This window comes from Nesoenas mayeri (genome assembly GCF_963082525.1).
Source record: "Nesoenas mayeri genome assembly, chromosome: 4".
In the NCBI taxonomy this organism is placed as follows: domain Eukaryota; kingdom Metazoa; phylum Chordata; class Aves; order Columbiformes; family Columbidae; genus Nesoenas; species Nesoenas mayeri.
This window is the reverse complement of record NC_137540.1, coordinates 43,629,287-43,637,040: the sequence shown is the minus strand read 5'-3', so window position 1 is coordinate 43,637,040 and position 7,754 is coordinate 43,629,287.

The following is a 7,754-nucleotide window of genomic DNA, read 5'->3' as shown; positions in this document are numbered from 1 at the left end:
CGTATTTACCTTACCCTAAAAATGAATAGCACTTTGACTATTTTTCTGTGTCTGCATCAGAGGTCAGAAAAGGAAACCATACTAAAAGAGAAAGAAAGAGGAAAAAAGAATAAATGCCAAACTTATGGCTGTGAAATCACACTTTGCATCTGAAATTTCTCCCCAAAGACATCTGATACGATAGAAACATGGGCCTGATATTCAGATTAGTAGTTCATATGATTTTCACTTATGAAGGCCGATAGCAGCACAGTGGGAACTGGCACCCAGCATGGCTTTCAGAAGTGGGTGGGTGGTAAGACCAAATGGAAAGTCAGGAAGCTTTTGGCATCAACTGTATGCAAAGGAGGCCTGAAATCCTTCTTAAGCTCTAGGAGGACAACCTGCTAGCAGGTACCCGTGGCCTCACAGGTATTGTTGGGCACCCACCAACTCTCCTCTGGTGGGAAAAGGACCCCAACATTTCCTCTGGTTTCATCACCGCATCTTGCAGGTATGGCCAAAACTAGTTTTGATCAAAAGAGGAAACTGTTCGTAGATTGGAAATGGGAAAAAATGGGATAAACCCAAGCGTTGTACTGTAGTGTATATGACTAGTCCATAAAAGGATGCACTGAGTTACAATTTCTTTAGGCACATAAATGAAAATTATGACATAGTCCCCAACAGCTTCCATAAGGTAAAACTTCAGTGTGATCCAGAAGTCAGCAAGCAGTGTCTCCTCTCAAAGAAACACAGGACGAGGCGTTTCTTGAAACATCAGTAAAAAGCATTTTACTTGACATTTGATAAGCTTCCCATCCTCAGAATGATATTTACATCTGTTGCTCTGGGAATAAGAGAACATTTCATATTCCTTAGACAAAACTAGGCTAAGATGGAATTACAGCTGGGAGCAGATTAATAAACTCCAAGTAAAACATATTACAGGACTGTGGCAATTCTCTGTAAAAACCAAGCATGCTAAAACTCTGGAAAAATCAGACTTGCAGGTACATTTAAATGGAAATGTAAGCACATGAATGCAGTGAGACACGGGTAGCCAAGCATGACAGGGATGGTGGTGTCTCTGTGAGATCGATGACAGTCCAGCCCCACTATTTCAAGGCAGCATCTCATGGGATACCCCTCTTGGTCTGGTCTGTGTTCAGGTGATGGCACTGGGGCCTTGTTCTTCCACAATTTTCCCCCTGTTTAAATGAAAGTATATGTGGAAATCGGTACTGGTTTATTTTGATCAGGACCAGGTATTATCCTGGAGCTCTTCCATCTTAGCTAGTATAGACACTAGAATATTCCATCCAAATCCTCTAATTCATTATTAGTTCTATATTGAGCAAGGCCAGCTATAGCGTCTTTATACAGGAACTAAAACCACTTAAATCTTTACTTCATTTATGTGATCCAATGTAAAAGAAGAAACTGAAAAACAGAGCAAAGCTTTAAAATTATCTGCTCACTACCAAAAGTGGTATCAAGCCACAGTACTAACAGCAATCCCACCTACTTCATACCTAAAAAGCTGGACCACCATCCATTCCCCCGTCTCCAGTTCTGTCTGCTGACTGAGGAATAACCTCTCTCCCCCACACAGGGATTTCTTTGGACCCAAGCCTGTAAATAAACCTACTTTGAGGTTGGAGTTTTATGTCATTTTTAGGTCAGACTGAGAAATGCTTCTAGCAGTGATAAACAAAAAAAAAAAAACCAAACACCCACCCTCCTTTCATTTCAGCTGAAGTTTAAAAGCGATCTCATCCAAGTTGTTCTTGTGAAAAGATAACTTCTCACTCCTTTCCTTGAGTGGTTTGATGGGGTTTTTACATCTCCTTCTGACCTGCAGACATTTTCCTCCTGTGTATACGTAGTGCCCACTGTCCCCAGGGCAGGTAAGCAGCATCGCTGGCTGACTGTCGGGCTTCGCTTCAGCTCACTTCTTAGAAAGTACAAACCACACTGAAAATCTCGCTGAAAAGGCACTGCATGCCTTAGAAAGCAAAAATCCTGCTCTTGAACAGGCCCTGAAAGTCTGTATGTTAGCAGTGGGCTGTGACAGCTCAGAGGTGATGGAGCTGCCCTGCAGCCCTGGGCAGGTGGTGGATGGATGAGGGGTGGCAGGGCACCCCAGTCCCACCCATCTGGCCTCCTGTAGCTACACCTTAAGCAATCTGTAAGTAACCACCATGCAGTTTAATCAAATACTGTATTATGCAGCTGAGCCAGTTTAGGTTTCTAGGTGTGAGCCCAAGCTCCCCATCTCCCTGCCATGTGTGTCTGAGCCTGGCTGTGGTGGGCACCCAGGCAGCACCATTGCCCTGCAGAACATGAACTGAGCTACTGTTTCTAACTAGCCACTGCAGATATTTTGGAAGGTACTAGTGAAGGCATTGTGCCCCCTGCCCAACAGAATAATTTTACCATTTCTAAGATTTCAGGTTGCAATGTTTTGCTTTTGCAGAAAAGTGAGTTATCAGCCCCATAGTCCAAGGACTTCTCACAGTAACCCGGTAGTCCATGCTTTTTACAGGTGGCTCTTTTTACAGGTCACTCTGACAGTGCCTGTTCTCAAGGGAAACTAAACTTCAAGTACTTGTTTTCGCCATATGAGTGTGAGACTACCCAATGACCCATTGACATATACCAAAACAAGTATATAGTCGGAAAAAATGCAGATTGGATCGGCTCCTGGCTATCAGACGGTTTAATTAGCTCAACTCATAGACACAGCCTATTCTCTCTACCTTCTGTATTCACACGCACATAAAGGTTTGCAGATGGTTTATGAGATGCTACGGTCCGCGCCCTGACAGCTGCAAGATGTTCAGGTTGTTTATAGAGACCAGGAGAGAAAAAGTTCAGCGCTGGCCCCTTCCCCACCTACATGTGAGGCTATATCTGGAATCAAGCACCTGATGTTTGCACTGAACCTCATCAACTCACTTCCACTTGCAGAGCTGAAGACAGGAGGAAACAAAAGCAGAAGGCTGCAGGGCCTGAACACAACAGCAGGCGTTCACGTGAGACTTTTTCCAACACCCTGCTCTGGCATATAGCTTCAACCTTTTCACCATTACTCTGATCAATAGTTCTTTTTAATATGAACTTACTGGGGAGAAAAGGCACTTCATGAGGAGACCTACAGCTGTGCATTCAGAACAGATACAGCAAAGTCTCTGTAACCTCAGCATGACAGAAAAACCCTTTGCCCTGCCAACGCATCACACCAGCCCTTCTTGGGCTTGTCATCACTCAGCAATTTTTGGTGTTCAGACATGCTGCTGACAGCTTTGTGCGAGCTGCTTAAACAAGAGAACCTGTGCTCTGGATAATGGCAGTGAATCATAATGAAACTTTTCTGGGAAAAGGTTTTAACCAAGGTTAGCCAACAGAGCTGTGAAGTGACCTACCTCAGAGAAAAATACCACGTATCACACAGCAAAGGGTGAATGGTCTTGGTTGAGGGAAGGAAAGGCTTAAGAATCAACATTGCCATCTGAGGGAAGAGATAACTAATATTTGGGCTTTCATTTGCTGTCAAATAAATTAGACATAATGGTAAGTAGTATTAACAGCGACTTCTGCCTCCCCCTACAACAGGTATGAAACCCAAAACTATCAGAAAAGCAAAATCTAGAGCTTCTGCTTGATGTGTGTTGAAGGGACTGTTCCAAGCTGCTGTCTCAGATGGGTCAGCCTTGCCCTGCCACAAAGTGAGACAAAAGCTGGCTCTGCATTGCGAAAGTCGGTGTGGTTGAGGAGCTTCATCTCCAGCTGAGACGATGACCTAGCTGACTGAGGGAAGAGCAGTGACGTCTGAAGGCTTGTGTTTCTGCCTCCCAGAAAAGGTGCTTCAGAGATCAGGAGCCTGATAACAGGCTGCCCTGCTCTGGGTGTGAATAAGGTTCCGCACCATGCAATGGGAGATGTGACTAGAGAGAGGGCCTGGGGAGAGTTATCTCTCTTGGATTAAAGGAAATTCCAGGAATTAATGGTGAATGGTAAGATCAGCTGGCTTGATTTTTTGTGAACGTTATATTATTAACATCTGGGAAGAGCAAAATTTGATTGAAGACCCATCAAAAGAGCAACTTGCCCAGGATGTTGTAAGTGGTACAGCTTCTCTTGGGACTCTGGCAACAAAATAAAGATCAGATGCAACACATTAGGAGCCCAACTGAGTCCAGAGCAACTGAAATGTCCACCTGGGTTTTTTGAGCCACAGAGATTAGTGATTGATTGCAGGGCACTTCTTGGCTGATGCCATGAAGAAGTGTTACAATTAGGAGACTGCAGAGCAAAATGCCACTATACAAATAAATAGTCAAGCTGCAGAAATCATATATGGCACAAAAGGTCTAAAGTGGGTTGTTAATTCAAAACAAGTGCAAGCCCTGGATTCTGGAAAGAGAAGTCAAGTGGAATGAAGAGGAGAAGGTCTAAAAGCTCACACATGGAAATTGTATGTACATGTTGTAAGTTAAAAGCATAAGAAGAAGGGTGCAGTCACTAGAAGCACAAAGATCAATGCATTATTCTTGATGTTATTTGACTGGGGAGGCCTGAAACTTCAGATGTACAAGGCTCCTGTTTCTGTGTCATAGTGGATATCCCTATGAACCATGAACATTTTGTTCACTTTGGCACTGAACAGATGGCAAGAAACTAGAAGAGATTCAAACAACAGTAGACATGATTTAAGAGACACTGGAAGAACTGGCTTGAGAAAGAAGAAAGCAAATGTAGAACTAGGGATGGGAAATGTGCTAAAGCTATTTAGAGAGAATAAAGCCACCAAGAGAGGGGAAATATTTAGTTTTACAGAACAGAATATAAACAAAGTGAACCTACCATGAGTAACCAAGGGCTCTGGAAAATTAATACTAGCTGGTCTTGCTGGACTGATTTAAGTTACCAGTCCTTTGTCTTGCACCTTCGCTTCAGCTGGGGCAGCAGCAATGCAGGGAGTGCAGCCTCCCCTCCCCTGGCAGCCCACTGCATGGCAGATTTAAACCCTCACAGCTTCCAGGCTAAAAGTGCATACTGAAGTGTGAGCCTGGGGGGCCAGTGCAGGTCTGCTACCATTGCTCTTGCTCCAGTATCCCCAGCAGCACAGGGATGAAAAAGCAACAGGGGGTGGTTGTTTCCACAGTTATCCCAGCATGATTTTTTTGTGTATATGAGTAAACCCCAGCAGCAGCTTCTTTGCTGGGCACCTCAATAAATCTGTGTGGAGGTGATGTAACATAAACAAGCACCTTGCTCCAGTGGATGTCCCATATGAGAAACCCCCTTTTCGGAATAGGCAGCTCCAGTATGTGCTGTATCCAACTTAGAGCCACCTGGCCAGCACCTCCTGGGCATCACTTCCCTTCCTGGATGTTACCTGCAGCATGCTGACAGACCATATGAGCCCCAGGGACTTCATCTGATCTCTCCAGCTCCTTCACAAGCCCTGTGCACAATGAGAGATGACACACAGGAAGGGTGGGCTGCCCACTCCTCCTGGCATTGCTGGGTGCTCATCACCTTCGTGATTTGCATGTGTGCAGACAGCTGGCACCAGCTGAGCATCCTTGCAGCCCCACTCCCTCCCTTTCTAACACTCGTTCCCATTTCCACAACAGACATAAAGTAGCAGATGCCCACACTAAGCCCATGCAAAATATTTTACCACGTTCACATCAGAGCTTTTCTGTGATGCGTGGCTTGCTTGTGCCTGGTGGCAGTCTGTGGGATCTTCATGCCTGCGAGCAAGCAGAGATAGAGATGCTGGGGCCCTGGTGTGGTGCCTGCCCGTGCACCCCCACACCCAAGCACTCATACACCAGTGCACTCAGGCACCTGCACACCCGTGCACACACATACCCATGCACCCAGAACACTGCAGCAGCTCCTGCCGGCGCACTGGCAGTGCTGTTTGCTGCCTCCCCTTTAGTGTCCATGGCAACTGTCATTGTATAATTAAGTGTTGCCAGGATCTGGGCCAGGAGCTGAGCTTCCTAAAGGAGAAAAAAAATCCACCAAAACAAAACCCAAAACAAACCAGGGAAAGGCATGATGTCAAGCCATTGAAATCCACCAACTCCTCCCGCCTGGCATCGCATGCACTTTTCAACACTGGACCCCTGCAATCCAGCCACTGAAGAGTCAGTGCTCAGAGTGGCGTGCGTGCTTGTTTGTGCTGCCACTTTCTTTCTCCCCTGTGGTAAACAAGAGCAAACTGTGTCCACTGCTTGTCTGGTTGTTCTTCAAGGAAGCAGCTTGGACAATGAAACATATCGCTGAGTGGCTGAGCTGACAGAACAGGCTACTTATTGCAGGATGCCAGGCTGAAGTGGCTTAAATAATTGTTACTTTGAGACAAAATCGTTTACATTTGCTTTGCTGAAAATCCCTTCTCTGAAAGACAGAGATATTTTAATTCCAGACCTTGCAGGTCTCTCTAGGTTTGTCTCCACAAAGAGCAAATTCACTAAGGAAGCAGGAGGGCTGGAAGCAGGGATATGTGAGCCCTTTCTGTGCCAGCCAGCTCAGTGCCAGGAGCCGCATCCCCACCACGGTGAGCCCGTGTCGGGCCAGGGGTGTCCCAGGCAAGTGCACTGGAAATACGCTGTGCCTTGTGGAGCCACAGCTCGGCTGGATTTCAGCTGGGTGATCTCTGCCTGCCTTTTGGTGCACAGCAAGGCGCAAGGGAAGGCAGCAACTGGACATGGAAGCTAATACATTGATGTTTAAAAAGTCAAAGTGAGAATGCAGGGACAGAGGTGTGGGAGCAGGTGCTCACTGCTAACCTTTAATCTCTAATCCTCAGTTTCCACGAGGGTATCTCCACGCTGCAGAGCCCTTGCCAGGCTGGTCTGCCACAGTAGGAACTGGGGAGAACAAGGGGGAAATGGGGAAGGAAGGTTGTTTTCTAAACAAGGGAAGGGGAAATTGCCTCTGTCCCCAGCCAGACTGGAAATAAGAGGAAATGCTATTTTCTCCCAGGCAGTTTCTGATGTCTTCGCAGGGCGTTTGGTCAACACAAGCCATGGTTACTAGTGTTTGTGAGCTAAATGCTCTGGGGCAACAGCACTGCAAGGAGAAAACATGTTAATGGAGCTTTAAACTAAATGCAAAAGTACCTTGGTCAGTCCTGTTTCCCTGCCACAGGTTTCACTTCACCGTAAAACCAAAAGTGCCTGCTCTGCCCCATCATCTGAGCTCAGGATAGCACACACCTTGTAGCTTCTTGAAGGTAACAGTTGTAGATATTTTCTCTTTTAGTAGCAATAAAACCCGTGCAGCTGTCAGTCTTCTCTGGCAGGGTCCACCGGCATGGCCTCAGTCTGCCCAAAAAGCTGCAGCCACAAGTGAGGAGGGGGGACGCTGCTGCTAATGGTCTCTGTGAGACATTAACCCCCTTTCAACATGTCCTGGGACAAGGCCAGGTACTTTGGGTGGGAGGTCTCACCCAATAAAACATGCTCCTTTCAGCTTGTGTGAAACCATGTCTATTATAGAAGAGACTTTGTGCAAAGATGCCCGCCCCTACCCTTGCTTTGTCCCCTTAGCTTTGCAGTGTAGCAACTCCCCTTCCTTCACGGGGAAAGACTGCCAGGGCAGGCCAGAGCTCACCAGGGCAGCTCCTCCCTGGGTTTGCGTGAACCTGCTTGCAGTTCAGAGCAGAAGAACTCGCGTGTTTGGGCTGACATCTAGTGTCGGAATGGATGAGGCCAGGGAAACCAGCTGACTTTCTCCACACGTGGTGGTGA